This window comes from Oncorhynchus kisutch, linkage group LG3, assembly GCF_002021735.2.
Source record: "Oncorhynchus kisutch isolate 150728-3 linkage group LG3, Okis_V2, whole genome shotgun sequence".
NCBI classification, from domain to species: Eukaryota; Metazoa; Chordata; class Actinopteri; order Salmoniformes; family Salmonidae; genus Oncorhynchus; species Oncorhynchus kisutch.
Genome location: NC_034176.2, coordinates 11,771,355 through 11,788,410, shown reverse-complemented (window position 1 = coordinate 11,788,410; position 17,056 = coordinate 11,771,355). Strand labels below are relative to the sequence as shown.

Sequence of the window (17,056 nt, the reverse complement as noted above, 5' to 3'; positions counted from 1 at the left end):
CCTCTGGTTGCACATTTAATAAGCTGATAGAATTTTGGTAAAACATTAAAGTCCCTGGCCACTAGGAGCGCCACCTCTGGATAAGCGTTATGCTGTTTGCTTATGGCAGTGCACAGCTCATTGAGTGTGGTCTTAGTGCCAGCATCGGTCTGTGGTGGTATGTAGACAGCTACGAAAAATACAGATAAAAACTCTCTAGGTAGATAGTGTGGTCTACAGCTTATCATGAGCTACTCTACCTCAGGTGAGCAAAACGTTGAGACTTCCTTAGATATCGTGCACCAGCTGTTGTTTACATATATACATAGTCCGCCACCCCTTGTCTTACCAGACTCTGCTGTTCTATCCTGCCGAGACGGTGTATAACCAGCCAGCTGTATGTTGATAATGTCATAGTTCAGCCACGACTTCATGAAGCATAAGATATTACCGTTTTTAATGTCCCGTTGGTAGTTTAATCTTCCTCATAGGTTGTCGATTTTATTTTCCAATGATTGCATGTTAGCTAGTAGAACTGTGGGGACGATGGCAGGGGGGGGTTTATTTGATTGCCTATGAATTCTCAGAAGGCAGCCCAACCTCCGTCCTCTTTTTCTCCGTTGTCTCTTCGCGCAAATGACGGGGATTTGGGCCTGTTCCCGGGAAAGTAGTATGTCATTCACGTCAGGCTCATCAGACTCGTTATTAAAGGGAAAAAAAAGAAGCTTATGCCAGTTTGTGGTGAGTAATCACTGTTTTGATGTCAAACAGTTATTTTCCATCATAAGAGACAGTAGCAGCAACATTATGTACAAAATAGTTTACAAATATTGGCCATACCACAAACCCCTCAGGTGACTTATTGCTATTATAAACTGGTTACCGACGTAATTAAAACAGTAAAAACTGATGTTTTGTCATACGATATATCACGGCTGTCAGCATTCAGGGTTCAAAGTATCCAGTTTATGAATTATAATAGTACGCCTATAATACAATTTGTTACAGTAAGCATCTGGACTAGTGGCTATCTGGGACACAATTAACATTGTCATCACAGGTGGTCTGTTATTAGCCTACATAAAGCAAACAACTCCCATGCTGAGCATGAGCCATTATGAATCCTTGGCCTTCTTAGAGTGTAAGCCTCTGGTTGCAGATGGTCAGCCTGATTTCAATGTGCCTTGCTTCCATCCAGAGCAGAACATGTTTTTTTTTAGGTGTAGAAGACTCCAAACAAAAGTAGCTGCAACTTCAGCAGGATTTGCTGTTATTCTGATAAGGGGCCCAAAACTGATCGGCTTCTGTGTTATGTGGAACCAACTGAAGGGCGATTATAAACACTGTGCAGTGGCTGGAGAGGATGGGACCACCGGAGTGGGGTCTCCCATTGATGAAGACAAGAGAGGCTTTGAACCTGGTTGCATTCATTCCCTTTCGCATTGGCTGGGCTCAAAGCAATAGGGGTACCAATGCGTAACTGTGGGCATCATCATTGTCACCCCAATATTGTTTCTGACACTTTGTGTGCGAGCCAGAAAGGGTTCACTTTTCCATATGAAATAAATACAGTTTGTTGTAATGTTGTTGTTTCTCTTTTAAACTAATAATACAGCCTACACAATCATTATATTTAGCCATTTAGCCTATAGTGGTTTATTTTTTGAATTGTGTATTTTCGAATTGTGTATTTACATACCAATGTAAATTCTAAAAATACAGTCGTCCATAAAGTGGCACCCATGAAACAAAAGATCCTGTTTCACTAGCACACTCCAGTCTAGGGCGTATAGCTCCTCCCTGTGTGTAGCGGGTGACAGCTGGGATCGCTGTGCACTAGTAAGAAGGCTTCATCTCGAAATAGGATGACCTGCAGCTTTTGTAGCGGGACTGAGTTGGCTTTCCACGAATGGTTCGGAACCCTCAATTGTTAGTTATTGGATTCCAGGTTGTCTTGCTCAGTTTTCTCAAAGGAGTTTTTAAAACCGCTGGGTTTCAAGTGGATTTCCGATGGATATTCCGATTTGAAGAGTTGTGTAGGCTACAAGCGCGGCATGTAACAAAAAAAAATCTCAAGAGGTTTAGAAAAGTAGCGTTTCGCATTGTTTTTTTCGAAATGATCATTGTCTGAGCTGCTTTAGGAACATTATTTTGAATGGATTAATAAAAGGACGAACGATACATTTACCCCAAGGCATTTCCATTCATGAGCTGAAGGTATTGTATTTTTATTCTCTAACTTTGTATGTGCATAATAGTAATCTATTTATTTGGAACCTATGGCTATAATGTTTTCCCAATCACTACTAGGACAAGTGCACACCTAGGCGCCTGCAACAAGGTAACTAACTATACGTCACTTCAGTAACTTTATAATTATTTATTTCTGTTGCAGTTAATGAATAACAATTCATTGGGGAAATGTACAATTATTTCGTAAAGATAATGGTTATTTTGGCAATTTAAATATGAGATGTTTGTGCGTAAATACGTATTTACGCGTATTCATCCAAGCTGGATCAGGTCCATTCCATTGCATTTAGAATTACTGCGTGCTTACAAAGCTTCAGAAATTAGCCTATATGTTATTATAGACAACTCTGCGAAACATTTCCCCAGGTGATGAAAGCGTTTATCATTTCAACGTCTGAAATGTATGGCTTTTAGTGTGCTGTGAACTGATAGGCTACAGGACTCAGCATTATAAACTACTTGGATCATTTGTACTGCCCTTCGTTGTTGGCCCCTCCATGGTAGCGTAATGTAGAGATGCAATTCTCATGTGTGAGAAGACAGACAGGCATTTCAATGTTCAGTGTTGGCAAAACGAATATTTCACCTGTGTCTTTCCAGGTGGAAAATACGCTATTTCAATCTATAGGCTTTCAACACGAATCATACATTTTTTTATGGCTGTGGAGTTAATTGTAGCTATTTCATTAATTTCGTAAATTTTTTATCTACCCACAATTTAGAGACTGAAATGTCTTAACTGGTGTAATATGGTTGTAGTTACATCACTTCTCTCTCACACACTCGCTCGCACACACACATTAGAGAGAGAGAGAGAGAGAGACACACACAGAGAGACAGAGAGAGAGAGACAGAGAGAGACAGAGAGAGAGAGACCGAGAGAGAGAGAGAGACACAGAGAGAGAGAGAGAGAGAGAGAGAGAGAGAGAGAGAGAGAGAGAGAGAGAGAGAGAGAGAAAGAGAGAGATAGATAGAGAGAGAGAGAGAGAGAGAGAGAGAGAGAGAGAGACAGAGAGAGACAGAGAGAGAGAGACCGAGAGAGAGAGAGAGAGAGAGAGAGAGAGAGAGAGAGAGAGAGAGAGAGAGAGAGAGAGAGAGAGAGAGAGAGAGAGAGACAGGAGTGAAGCATTGTCCACATAGGGTTTGTTGAGTGACTCCAGGCTTTAAAGGCCATTTCAGGGCGGGTCACTGTTGTAATTGCTCCATTGGGCACACGTGTTATCAAATATGTTTTACATGTAATGTATTTCCTTTAGAAAGGGATATGGCTGGTGCAACATAATGACTTTTCCCCCTTTGTTCAACCTAATATAGAACATAAATATAACTATTTCATGTTAATATAACACATTTTGTTTTCATTTTGCTCCATGTTGAAATTTCTCTTTGACGTTTCCAAAATTCTTAAATTGGGTTACAAGCAAATAAATAAATTCCCTGTAAATCATAAAAGTTTGTTCATTAACATTAAATAATACCTCCAAACACAATCTTTACAAAAAACATTCACATTTGTGACGCATTTCAGGAAACTAGGCATATGTCACAGGTCACTACTTCACATAAATTACAAGCTTAGTCATTTCAAATTTTGCTATATAAGACCAATTTGAGCCGGTCAGTCACATTTATTGACCACAATATTGTAACCAACTGACGATCATTGTATCAATGGAAACCTTGCATTTAATCTTGTATGATGAATACAACAGAACACATTAACTGGAATGACATTCACTCTCAGGGATGGCCAAAAAGAACAAATTGAAAGCCACGCCCCCAATAAGCCATGCCTCTAACTCTTCTGATTGCCCCCCAATGATATATTGCCCCAACCGCTATACAATGGGCATGCGCATGAGGTGTCGAAAGCAATTTAGAAGCATTCCTTAAATGTAAAAAAATTACCGAAACATAACGTTAGATCACACCATTCAATAAAAGCACCTCAGATGAACAACAGTGCCATCTCACTTTTTACAGTGATATACTGAAAGCTGTGTTTAGGTGCAGTACAGAGGCCCCATGCAACACCCAGGGCTGCTAACACCTCGGCTCTCTCAGCCATTTCTCCCTCTCTTCAACCAGTTTGAAGACGTCTGGCTTGCTGTACTTGCAAAGGGACTCTAGTCAAGGGATGTTTCTCAATGTGTATAGATGCTCCATGGCCTGTGTTGATAACATTAAAACCATAAGGAATAGGGCTAAATGCCTGTGAACAAAAATATATATATTGTTTTTACAGTAATATATGATATTTGAGGGAATTACTTTTAAGATGAGTGAGTCTTGTAAAAACACATTGATAGGAAAAAAAGTATACAATACATTATTTCATGAAATCACTCCAAAAAATATTTGATGCGTTTCCATCCTCTTCACTAGCCCATGGAGATAAGGTCTAACAGTTAAGATGAGATGAGATACTGTAGGTGGGCTATCCGTGTGTGGAATACAATCCAGTATTGCTACAGTGGTGCGCAATAATCCTGGAGCCATTTTGAAACACCTGCCATAAATGCTAGACTGTTTACAAGATATACACGAAAAGCAGACCATTCTGCTCTTGATGTATGTGTACATGTGTGCCTGTCACTGTGTGACTAACTACCTTTGGAGAAAGCATCGGGTTTTTTTGTCACGCAGAAAAAAGGGGAAACACAAAACATCAGCATGCATTGTGGGTAACCACTGTTTGGAGCAATGCTCTGTGGAGCATTTGATCTGCAGCTTCCTAACAATAGCAATGAGGTTGGCATTGTGTGTGACTGATGTGGATTTGTCACACTGGTGTGCTTGTATACACTGTGCAGGGGTGTAAGTTGGTATTTACATTTGTCAGTCAAGGACAGATAGACGTGCTTGGTATTGAATAATTGATAAATGGCGTGCCTATGTGAAATGAATTGCACTCAATTACGCAAAGCGAGGCCATGTTAATCATTGATTCAAATTCAGTGTCAATGCGGTAGGTGGAGTAGAATTGTGTATTTATGCATATTTTATGATTGCATGTTTAATTCATGTTTATCCAGTGTGATTTAGAATTTATTGTAATCAATTAGAGTGTATGAGAGCATTACAATCCTCACACTCATCAAAATGTGATTTATTTATGATATATATATATATATGTACACACAGTATATTAGAGGATTGAAAATTGTAGTTGTAAATTATGGTTCAATCATTTAAAAAACAGCTTTCATTGCATTTTATTCGTGCTCCATTAGTAGTCCACTGATAGCAGAATCATATACATTTTAATACCATAATCCTGTGGGGAAATTACATCTCATATGTAGGATATAGGCTATGTTTCGATGTGAACATTAACCGTTTTTCGCTCTAGCGCCTTTCACCTTTTTGCCAAATGGAAAATTCTAATTTTGTGCGTCTGTGGGGATATTTTCTTCAAAAACTAATTTTCCATGAGCATCTCTCTGTGTGCCTCCTGCTGATAGAAACTGATAAACACCTAGCATCCTCCAACCACCCCCATAATAGAATGGTGTCATACTCAGATGAAACCAAGAGCGTGCTGGTGTTCAGAAGCTGCATGACATTTAGAGAAGGTTTTCTTCCACTCATCAGTCCCCTTATTGCAAATATCATGACATCATGTTTTGTGGGAAAGCTCCACTCTAAGGTGAAATCGCATCCCATTATATTAAAAACCTGACCATTGATCTGACAATAATGAATTAAATGAAATGAATTTGGTTGTGGGACATATGGTTCATTCTGTTCTGTACATTACGCCTCATTTCGAGTCTACTGATTTGTTAACATCGTTGCTGTTGTAGCTTAGCCTCTGTTTCTCACCTTGCATTAACTCCCCAGGCTCTCAATACACTATATATTTTTTTTAATTAGTAGGCCTTGTGTAAAATTCCCTTCCCTTAGACTCATTAAATTAACATAATTGAGGGCATTTTTAGCGCCAGAAAAGCCAAAGGCTTACAGTATGAAGCTTTTGGACAGAACCTCTTAAGTCAATGGCTGAATTGGCAGACTGTCTGTTGGCATGTTCACTGTTGCTCTTTGGCAAGACTTTGTTTATGGAAATGTATTAAATGAAATTGTGATGAGAGGAGAGTTGACGTAGCCAAACTGCTTGCATCATAGATGTTATCAGAGATGATCCACCTGTCTCTGCAATGGGGTTTTATTGTCTGCAAACAAACTAGAACCTGTCTTAGATAGACAAGTGTTGATAAGGGTCTAATGTGATGCCAGACATCACATAGCATTTGGTATGCAAATAGTTAAATGTCTTGAATGTGTACTGTACTTATACAGGTAAGTGTCCATGAGTCACAAACGCTGCTCGCTGTGAACACTCATTATGAACAACTGTGGCTTCCAGTTATGGTTAGCTCATTGGCTGCTTCCGGTTGTGGTCAGCTCTCATTGGCTGCCCATGAAGTATGCATTGATGCTCATGTAGGACTACATGGTTCTACAGCAGCCTGTTCTGCGGGTGTTCAATGACTCTTTGTTTAGGGAGTGTTCCATGATCCTGTGCTGAGGGGGTGTTCCATGATCCTGTGTTGAGGGGGTGTTCCATGACCCTGTGTTGAGGGGGTGTTCCATGACCTTGTGTTGAGAGGGTGTTCCATGACTCTTTGTTGAGGGGGTGTTCCATGACCCTGTGTTGAGGGGGTGTTCCATGACCCTGTGTTGAGAGGGTGTTCCATGACTCTTTGTTGAGGGGGTGTTCCATGACCCTGTGTTGGGGGGGTGTTCCATGACTCTTTGTTGGGGGGGTGTTCCATGACTCTTTGTTGAGGGGGTGTTCCATGACTCTTTGTTGGGGGGTTTTCCATGATTCTTTGTTGAGGGGGTGTTCCATGACTCTTCTTTGAGGGGGTGTTCCATGACTCTTTGTTGAGGGGCTGTTCCATGACTCTTCTTTGAGGGGGTGTTCCATGATTCTTTGTTGAGGGGGTGTTCCATGACTCTTCTTTGAGGGGGTGTTCCATGACCCTGTGTTGATGGGGTGTTTCAATGACCCTGTGTGGAGGGGATGTTCCATGACCCTGTGTTGAGGGGGTGTTCCATGACCCTGTGTTGCAGGGGTGCATATTGCCTGCGTCGCAAGGCCCTCTTTCCTCCTTCCGTGCCGCGGTGTGTGGCGGTGAATCACAGAAAGGGGTGTACATCTGTCCCCCTCCCCAGGCCCACCGCGATTGGCACAGCATTTCTCATCTATTAATCATGGAGGCTGCTCTCTTGTTCGGTTGCCATAGTTTCAGGGTCTGAGATGGTGTTGGGGTGCCTGGAGAAGGCCAGGAGAGATTGCAGGGCAGCACTCGGAGCAGCCTCTCTACCTGGGTGTGTGCTTGAAGAGGCAAAATGGTTTGCAATTTCATCTCAAAGCAGTATGCTCCCTCTATAGAAGGATGAATCAAATGTAAGGAGGGTTTTCCAGTAGAGTTCATACCTGGAATCATGTGTCCTTCACTTAAGAGGCTGAAGCTATGTCTACTGTAAACCAAACAAGCCTTATTGTCCTTTGTTTACAATGGGTGACTCAGAGATAGAATTGGCTTCCACTATTACATAGAATGTGTTTGGAGAGATTGATGTTGTTATCTGTCATTTTTATTTTTTAAAGTGGATGTTGGGGAATTTTGAGACCACTTTCCATTATAAAATGTATTTTTACTATCAGTATGTTGAGATGATCAGTGTTGAACATTTATTTTTGAATTCCTCTAAGATGGTCTTTCTTGGTCATGTTGTACCTCCCAAAGGAGTCTGTAATCTCTGCTGTCTTGTAATGATTTAATGTGGCCATATCGTTGCTGTGCTTCATCACATTACACCTTGCCAGTGGGTATTTTCAGTGAAACTAGTGTCTAGTGGGAAAATCAGTCTCTAATCATGGGACTTTCTTCACGGCCTTTCATGTGGGCCACATTAAGAAGAAAGAACCTTGTCATTGTCAGTGCCATTGGGCTGAAATCCAAGCTGAGGGTGATTTAGATGCTGCAATTCTCTCATCTGGGTGACCTTTCTGGAGGGAATCATACCATGAGAAATGGGCTGTTTGCTCAACTTACCTATGTAGATGTTTTATGGCTTTGAAGTGATATGTTTGTAGACTCAGTGACATCATCTTGTTATCATTCTCCAGTGCGGGTGACTGGTGTGGGTGCAGGGCTGCTGGACTCTAGAAGGGTTAGCTGACAACATAATGAAAAGGATGTTTGTGCGTCTATGGGGCAGAAGTGTGTTATCGTTCTGGACGATCACATAGGTACCAACAATGACAAGAAGCTGCCATGTTGGGAATCGCAGGTGGCTCATTTCAGCCCGTTGGATCTTGTTATTGGTATCATGTCTTGTTTTGAGGGGTTTTGACTGATGTCATGTCAATGCTAATATTGCAAAACATTTGATAGCTAGCTAACCAACAACTGCAACGATGTATTTAAGAGTCAACAAGTGCTCATTGTTCAAATGTATTTATGTTTTCAATACAATTTGGAACAGAAATATAGTTTATATGTTGTCATTAATCCTTTGATTCTAAGCCAAACCGCAAGTTCTGCTCCACGGTTCAATAACCCACCCGTCTGTTGTAGGTATTGATATTTGTGTGGAGAAATGCACCTTGTGCAAAGTGATATGTGATTGATGTTACTCCCAAATGCCAGGTCTATCTCAAAAGCTTAATCAAGCACACCGGTGGTTAGTAAGTGTTATTTAATACATCAGATGTCATATGTAATGCCCTCCCAAGTCATGTCAACTTTCAGACGATGACAGAGTATTTGCAATAGTGCTCTATGAGGTATTTCCATATTTCTAAGTTTATCCATATGAAAGCAATCTCAGCAATTTACCAGTTGTACAATTGGACTACATGGTTCTACAGCAGCCTGTCCTTATGTGAAGATACATTTGTAAAACTAATTGACAAATAGATTTTTCAATGCTAATATTGCAAAACATAATTTAGTCTACCAACAATGTTACTAAAGACATACAAGAAAAAATATACACCACAAAGAAATGTATTCACCATCCCTCAAATCTGGGGGAAAAACGGGTCTTACTATTAGGGCACAGTTGTTGGTAGACTACATTAAGAGAACCGCCTGAACCCCCCTCCAATCAGGACTAAAAAGTGAACAGTAATACCTCTGTGTGTACATTTATGACATATCTAGTGAACAAATTGCAGCCATGTGGCGTGGTCATGTGACTGATAGTAGAAGCGCATGACCACAAGGCCCCCAGTGTTTCAGCACTAGTTCCTGCCTGTCCGTCATCTCATGTGGAGCGGTGGGCTGGGAACACTTATCATCACTCTCACAGAGGCCACACAATGCCCCCTCGCTCACGTTTCACTCATCCATGAGAGGAACAGCCAGGTTCCTTGGCCAGCCCTGATTAAATGTATGGCAGCGGATGCTGTATTGCTTCATGCATAGTGATGTGTTCATTGTCTCAATTCAAATTTTATTAGTCGCGCTGCATGTTTCATTCATGTCTTTACATCCTGTGTACAACCGACAAATCTGCTCTTTATTGATAATGCTGCTAAGACAATTCAACGCTAGCTGATTTAATTGGGTTTGGAGACAGTATTAAGATGCATGGCCCTGTGGGTAGTCTACTGATGTAGCAGTCAGAGGGAATATGGTTTGACTTCAGAAACAGTCAGATAATCTGGTAGACCGAGCATTCTGTCATTTGTTTTCTTCCCCATGCTGTTTATATAACAGTTGAAACAGGTTCCTCAACGACAGTCCATTTTAAGTAGCTTGTGAATTAGGAAAAATTACCATCAGCAATTCATTAGTCACCCTCTCTTAGGTTACGGTGGGCTCCCCTGTCAGCTGATTATAGCATGTTGAGCTAATTCAAGGTAACCTGAGAGGAAGGGAGGAGATGATCTCCAGGCAGTGCAGCACAGCTCCTGTTCATCATCTGACCTACATAAGAGAAGAATCCTCTTGTATTGTTGCTTCTGGAGAACAGTACCTCTCTCTACCACTCCCTTCAGGGTGCTGTGAGGGTTTATGTCCCTCTGAGGTGCAGCCTGCCTGCGTCCATACTGGGTTTGTGTCCCAGTGCCAGCTAGCTAGCTAGCTAAATTCCCCTGCATGGTTCATATAGGGAGATGTTATCTAAAGTAAACACCATTTCATGCAGCCTCGGCAGATAAGATGGGTCGTTGCTGTTAAATAGTGGTGCCGTTGTGCAGTCACTAATTTCTCACACTAACGAATGGCTTAATGTGGCCTTTTGTTCCACAGGCTGGCTGCTCATGACTGTGGCTGAGACATTGGTAAATGAACGGTCAAAGATAATGGACACTGTATTTAAGGTGACGTGATGTTGAATCAAGGTTTTCACTTCCAAAATATTGTTTTGATCATTGAAGGAATTAGCCAATGATTGGTGAAAGAGTTGGCCATGTTGTCACTACATGTCATTCCACGAAAGCAGATTAATTGAGTTATTGATTTCCAATAGTTTGATGCTCCTTCTCATTATTTTCTGGAAGTCATCTGCTTTTCAACTGATATCATCCTAGAAGTCTCACCTAGATGTAGCTACTCTCTCTCAGGAAAATCAGCTACAGTATCTCTTAGGAATGGTTGTGTTTGTTGGAGATTAACAGCCAACCACCAGTCTAATTACAGGACCCCATATGTCTCACCTCCACCATGAGTATAATAAGATGTGACTTTCTATTCGAGTGCTCATTGCTTTCCCCTAAGGCAGTGCAGACAGTTATTACTGCATCACGTTAATTTCCATGGCTGTAATGCTGGACTAATTGCTAGAGTAAATACTACCTCTGCATCGGTCTACAATATTTCCTGAATGGAAGTGTGAACAGCGCGTGCCTCTAGTCTTTCCCCACAGTTTTAGTCTCTAATTCTCCTTGAAACCATATTGAATTTGAAGAGAGCTTGTTTAAGTTTCATTTAGTTTTTGTTTAGTTACATTTATTTGCACCAAAGAAAGCAAGTGATAAACAACGATACAGATTGAAAAAAAGGAGGTTGGAAGCCCAAGGGCTGGCTTTACAATCAGTACAAAAATAAAAAAAGGTTTGTTAAAACAAAACCTACTAATTATAAATGTATAAATGAATTGATCAGTAATCACAAACTATTTGTTTTGTTTAAATGTGTGTGTGTGTGTGCAAATGTGTGTGGGAGAGTTAGTCTTCATGGAGGAGATTACTTACAGTCTGATCCTCAGTCTTCGCTTGAAGTTATTGATGGATGATGATGATGATGTTGTTTTGGCAATGTGAAGATATGAATTCCAGAGTATGGTACCTCTGTATCTGATAGAGAATTGACTATGTGAGGTGCGGCAGTGGGGAGGGGGAGGGGGGGGGGTGAAGGTTATCACAGTGTCTTGTATTATATACAGTACCGGTCAAAAGTTTTAGAACACCAACTCATTCAAGGGATTTTCTTTATTTTTACTATTTTCTACATTGTAGAATATTAGTGAAGACATCAAAACGATAAAATAACACATATGGAATCATGTAGTAACCAAAAAAAGTGTTAAACAAATCCAAATATATTTTATATTTGAGATTCTTCAAAGTAGCCACCCTTTGCTTTGCATACTCTTGGCATTCTCTCAACAAGCTTCATGGGGTAGTCACCTGAATTGCATTTCAATTAACAGGTGTGCCTTCTTAAAAGTTCATTTGTGGAATTTCTTTCCTTAATGTGTTTGAGCCAATCAGTTGTGTTGTGACAAGGTGGTGGTATACAGAAGATAGCCCTATTTGGTAAAAGACCAAGTCCATATTATGGCAAGAACAGCTCAAATAAGCAAAGAGAAACAACAGTCCATCATTACTTTAAGACATGATGGTCAGTCAATACGGAAAATTCCAAGAACTTTTTAAGTTTCTTCAAGTACAGTTGCAAAAACCATCAAGAGCTATGATGAAACTGGCTCTCATGAGGACCGCCACAGGAATGGATGACCCAGAGTTTCCTCTGCTGCAGAGGATAAGTTCATTAGAGTTACCAGCCTCAAGAATTGCAGCCTAAATAAATGCTTCACAGAGTTCAAGTAACAGACACATCTCAACATCAACTGTTCAGAGGAGACTGTGTGAATCAGGCCTTCATGGTCAAATTGCTGCAAAGAAACCACTAATAAAGGACACCAATAAGAAGAAGAGACCTGCTTGGGTCAAGAAACACGAGCAATGGACATTAGACTGGTGGAAATTTGTTCTTTAGTCTGGAGTCCAAATTAGATTTTTTGGGTTCCAACCGCCATATCTTTGTGAGACGCCGTGTGGGTGAACGGATGTCCGCATGTGTATTTCCCACTATAAAGCATGGAGGAGGAGGTGTTATGGTGTGGGGGTGCTTTGCTGGTGATAATGTCTGTGATTTATTTCGAATTCAAGACACACTTAACCAGCATGGCTACTGTACCACAGCATTCTGCAGCCATACGCCATCCCATCTGTTTTGGGCTTAGTGGGAATATAATTTGTTTTTCAACAGGACAATGACCCAACACACCTCCAGGCTGTGTAAGGGCTATTTTACCAAGAAAGAGAGTGATGGAGTGCTGCATCAGGGGTCCTGGTCTCCACAATCCCCCGACCTCAACCAAATTGAGATGGTTTGGGATGAGTTGGACCGCAGAGTGAAGGAAAAGCATCCAACAAGTGCTCAGCATATGTGGGAACTCCTTCAAGACAGTTGGAAAAGCATTCCAGGTGAAGCTGGTTGAGAGAATGCCAGAGTGTGCAAAGCTGTCCTCAAGGCAAAGGGTGGCTATTTGAATTCCATATGTGTTATTTCATAGTTTTGATGTTTCACTATTATTCTTCAATTGTAGAAAATAGTAAAAATAAAGAAAAACCCTTGAATGAGTAGGTGTTCTAAAACTTTTGACCAGTAGTGTAGATGGATTTCAGAATTAAGCTGGAATAATAAATTGAAGGGTTTAGGTAAACTATCTGAGAGGTAGGGGTATTTGTAGATGAAAGTTCATAATTGCCGTACATTAACATCGTAAATAGACAAGATATTGAGTTTCTTAAACAAAGGTGCAGATGGAGCCAGGTAATTAGAGGAGGTGGCTAGTCTTGCACATTTCTTTTGTATGATGAGTAATTTGTGTAGGTAGGAGGCATATGTACTGCGGTTGGAGGAATATTGATTGTTCCCAATAGAATGTTAGTAAAATCCAGGGTGCTTTTTATAGCCATTAGTAATGATTATTTATTCACTTGGATGCATTGTATTACATCTGGGAGGTTATTGAGCTGACACTGAGATACTAATCAATGAAAACATTAATAGCCCTGTTTGTCCTGTGCCTTCTCACTCCCCCAGAGCCAAAAGCTTTGACCTAGGAACTCATGAGTTGTTCAAATGGACAATTATGTTTTTTCATCGTCATGTGGGTTGTCATGAGAACGGCCTTTCCCTAGAAGACAATAACATTGAAATAGGCCCAAGAGCAGATCATTATACAGAAGACTTGAGTTAGGAAAAGAAAGCCTAACATACAATTGAAAAAGCAACTTCAAGTTTAACTTGAAAATACTCATCAAAAAATAAATATACCTGTATCTTTGTATTGGATTACATGGATATAGACCTCCATCCTTAGTTTCTAGAGTTGGGCTCTCAAGTTCAACTAGATGCCAAATAAAGCCAGTGACAACACAAGGCTTTTATGGCATGAAACTTAAGATGACGAACCCAGTTATAAAACAGTTGTTGTTGCTGTTGTGTTTAAGTGCCCTGTGGGTGGTAGGGCATGGGCTAGGTTTGTGAGCCAGGGCTCTGGTATCTAATGGGTAGGGCATGGGCTAGGTTTGTGAGCCAGGGCTCTGGTATCTAATGGGTAGGGCATGGGCTGGGTTTGTGAGCCAGGGCTCTGGTATCTAATGGGTAGGGCATGGGCTGGGTTTGTGAGCCAGGGCTCTGGTATCTAATGGGTAGGGCATGGGCTGGGTTTGTGATCCAGGGCTCTGGTATCTAATGGGTAAGGCATGGGCTGGGTTTGTGAGCCAGGGCTCTGGTATCTAATGGGTAGGGCATGGGCTAGGTTTGTGAGCCAGGGCTCTGGTATCTAATGGGTAGGGCATGGGCTGGGTTTGTGAGCCAGGGCTCTGGTATCTAATGGGTAGGGCATGGGCTGGGTTTGTGAGCCAGGGCTCTGGTATCTAATGGGTAGGGCATGGGCTAGGTTTGTGAGCCAGGGCTCTGGTATCTAATGGGTAGGGCATGGGCTGGGTTTGTGAGCCAGGGCTCTGGTATCTAATGGGTAGGGCATGGGCTAGGTTTGTGAGCCAGGGCTCTGGTATCTAATGGGTAGGGCATGGGCTGGGTTTGTGAGCCAGGGCTCTGGTATCTAATGGGTAGGGCATGGGCTGGGTTTGTGAGCCAGGGCTCTGGTATCTAATGGGTAGGGAATGGGCTGGGTTTGTGATCCAGGGCTCTGGTATCTAATGGGTAGGGCATGGGCTGGGTTTGTGAGCCAGGGCTCTGGTATCTAATGGGTAGGGCATGGGCTGGGTTTGTGAGCCAGGGCTCTGGTATCTAATGGGTAGGGCATGGGCTGGGTTTGTGAGCCAGGGCTCTGGTATCTAATGGGTAGGGCATGGGCTGGGTTTGTGAGCCAGGGCTCTGGTATCTAATGGGTAGGGCATGGGGTATAAATGATCTGCTGTGACATGTGCTGGGGGCCAGATATCCTAGTGGTCAGAAAAGTGTCTGATCCTGTGGAAAACAGAGCGGTCATGTTTCCTCTGTGTTGTTGGAGTCATATGTCTGCTAGACCTCAGGCCTCATGACGTCCCACTGTATCGGAAATGGTGTATCCATATATGGGACATGTTTTTGTCAATGGGACTAGAACTGATTACAGTTGTCAACAGATTGCGTTTCCACCTGCCCCATAGGGTTAGGGTTAGAGTTAGGATTAGAGTTAGGGCTAGGAATAGAGTTAGGGTTAGAGTTAGGGCTAGGATTAGAGTTAGGGTTAGAGTTAGGGTTAGAGTTAGGATTAGAGTTAGGGTTAGAGTTAGGGTTAGAGTTAGGATTAGAGTGAGGGTTAGAGTTAGGATTAGAGTTAAGGTTAGGGTTTGGGTTAGAGTTAGAGATAGGGTTAGAGTTTCATAGGCCGGGATGTAAACTAGAAGTTGATCACAATAACCTTCAGCAAACTTCTGCCCAAAACAGATCAAATTAATAGATAAGACAAATAGACATGTGTTATGTATAGGGCCAACCACATGATATTTCCTGTGTTCAGTTTCAGTCAATATGGATGCTGTTTGATGTAATGTGGTGGATCATTGTGTCAGAGAACTGATATGATAGAGAATCTGAACTAGGTCGTGGTATTGCATTCACCTCTATGTCTTCTAGTGAGGAAAAGGAATGGCATTGTTACATAAAGAGACATTTCTCTCTTTGCTGTTGCCTGGCCTCTCAGTGTGCTGTATGGTAGGTAGTTAATTCTGTGTGTGTATGAGGCTCCTGGGTGTACGTATGTGCGTGTGCATATCTCGGTGTGTGTGTCTGTGTGTGTGCCCCCTGTGAAGTAATTGTGCTTGAATCCTGCTCATACAGAGGCAGGGCACTCATTGTACACTTCAAATAACAGGGCTTGAGTATTGACAGTTTTGGCCCAGTGGAGATTTGTCAAGGTTATACATTATTCTGCAGTTTTCATATGGTAATCGTTTCCGAACTTGTTTTTCAAACAGAGTTGTTTTAATGAATAAAGTAGTCATTCATTGTCTGCTTCTGGATGGAATGTGACAGCCTGTACTGTTTACAGATGTAGGATCTTAATTTGATCCAGTTTGCTTCAGCAGGAAAATAATAATTAATGGACATTTTGTAGGGGTTGATACATTTTTCATAAAGGAAAATCAAGTCTGAAAATTTCAAATTGTAAATTACAAACTTCAGAAGCATTTTTTAAACCTCAAATACACTACAAGTTTTAAATGTCCTGCAACAGGGTGATCAAATTAAGATCCTACATCTGTAGGTGGCTTAATTGACCATAGAGGTTGAAGGGTAGAGAGGAGAAAGGACGAGGATACTTCATTATAGCCCACGCTTCACTGACATTTCTAGTTCATATAAAACCCATTATTTTATTGGTAAACACAGAAGAAGAGATGGCTTCCACTGAACTTCCCTCTTTTAATGAGGAACGTGTCAAGAATTATCATCATTATAAGTACATTTCTGTTGAGTTCCTATTTACTGTACACAGTAGCCATTACAATGACGGGGTTGAGGAACATTTGACAATGCGTTTTTTTGTGCCGTTTATAAAAGCCTTGTAAATGAGTGTGTGTTCTTCATCAAGGCAGACATCAGCTGTTTACGTGAGATTTCCTAATCAATGTTATTAAGTCATTTTCCTGAAACCGAGAACACTGAGTGACCCCATTAGGTTTTGTTTATAACACTGAGTCCAATGTGGATAGTTGTCGTAGTTGTATATGTCTATGGGAGATGTCTATGTCAGATTAAAGCTATTCTGTAATGGCTGCAGAGACCAACTAAAATGCAAGGTGCAAGGCCACAGGAAGACTGGCAGTCCTCCTCCTTCCATCTGTCTCAACCAGGAGGTGGCCTGTAATCAAAGATGGCGACCGGTGATACTAGGTTTTCCATTATTTGGGTTAGCGGCACCCAATCTCTGTAGCTATTTTAAGGCACCCATGAACTTCCTATGCTGTGGGAACATTGAGTCATTGATGTATGGCAGCCAGCTCTGACTGTGGGGACCCACAAAGTAGCGGTTTCACCTTCATATTACATGTGAA

The 17,056-nt window shown here is 41.5% G+C and overlaps 1 protein-coding gene across 3 annotated transcripts in view; it reads left to right on the top strand.

Moving 5' to 3' along the window:
* The first annotated feature begins 1,790 nt into the window (after window positions 1–1,790).
* The window catches only part of LOC109875292 (semaphorin-6A), a 98,674-nt gene continuing 83,408 nt past the window's right edge, over window positions 1,791–17,056 (top strand). The window contains exon 1 of one of the 3 annotated variants that reach the window (XM_020467609.2): window positions 1,791–2,196. The gene's annotated coding sequence lies outside the window, so the exon portion shown is untranslated. The remainder of the gene's footprint in view (window positions 2,197–17,056) is intronic. The other 2 variants (XM_020467601.2, XM_020467617.2) reach the window with 2 other exon arrangements.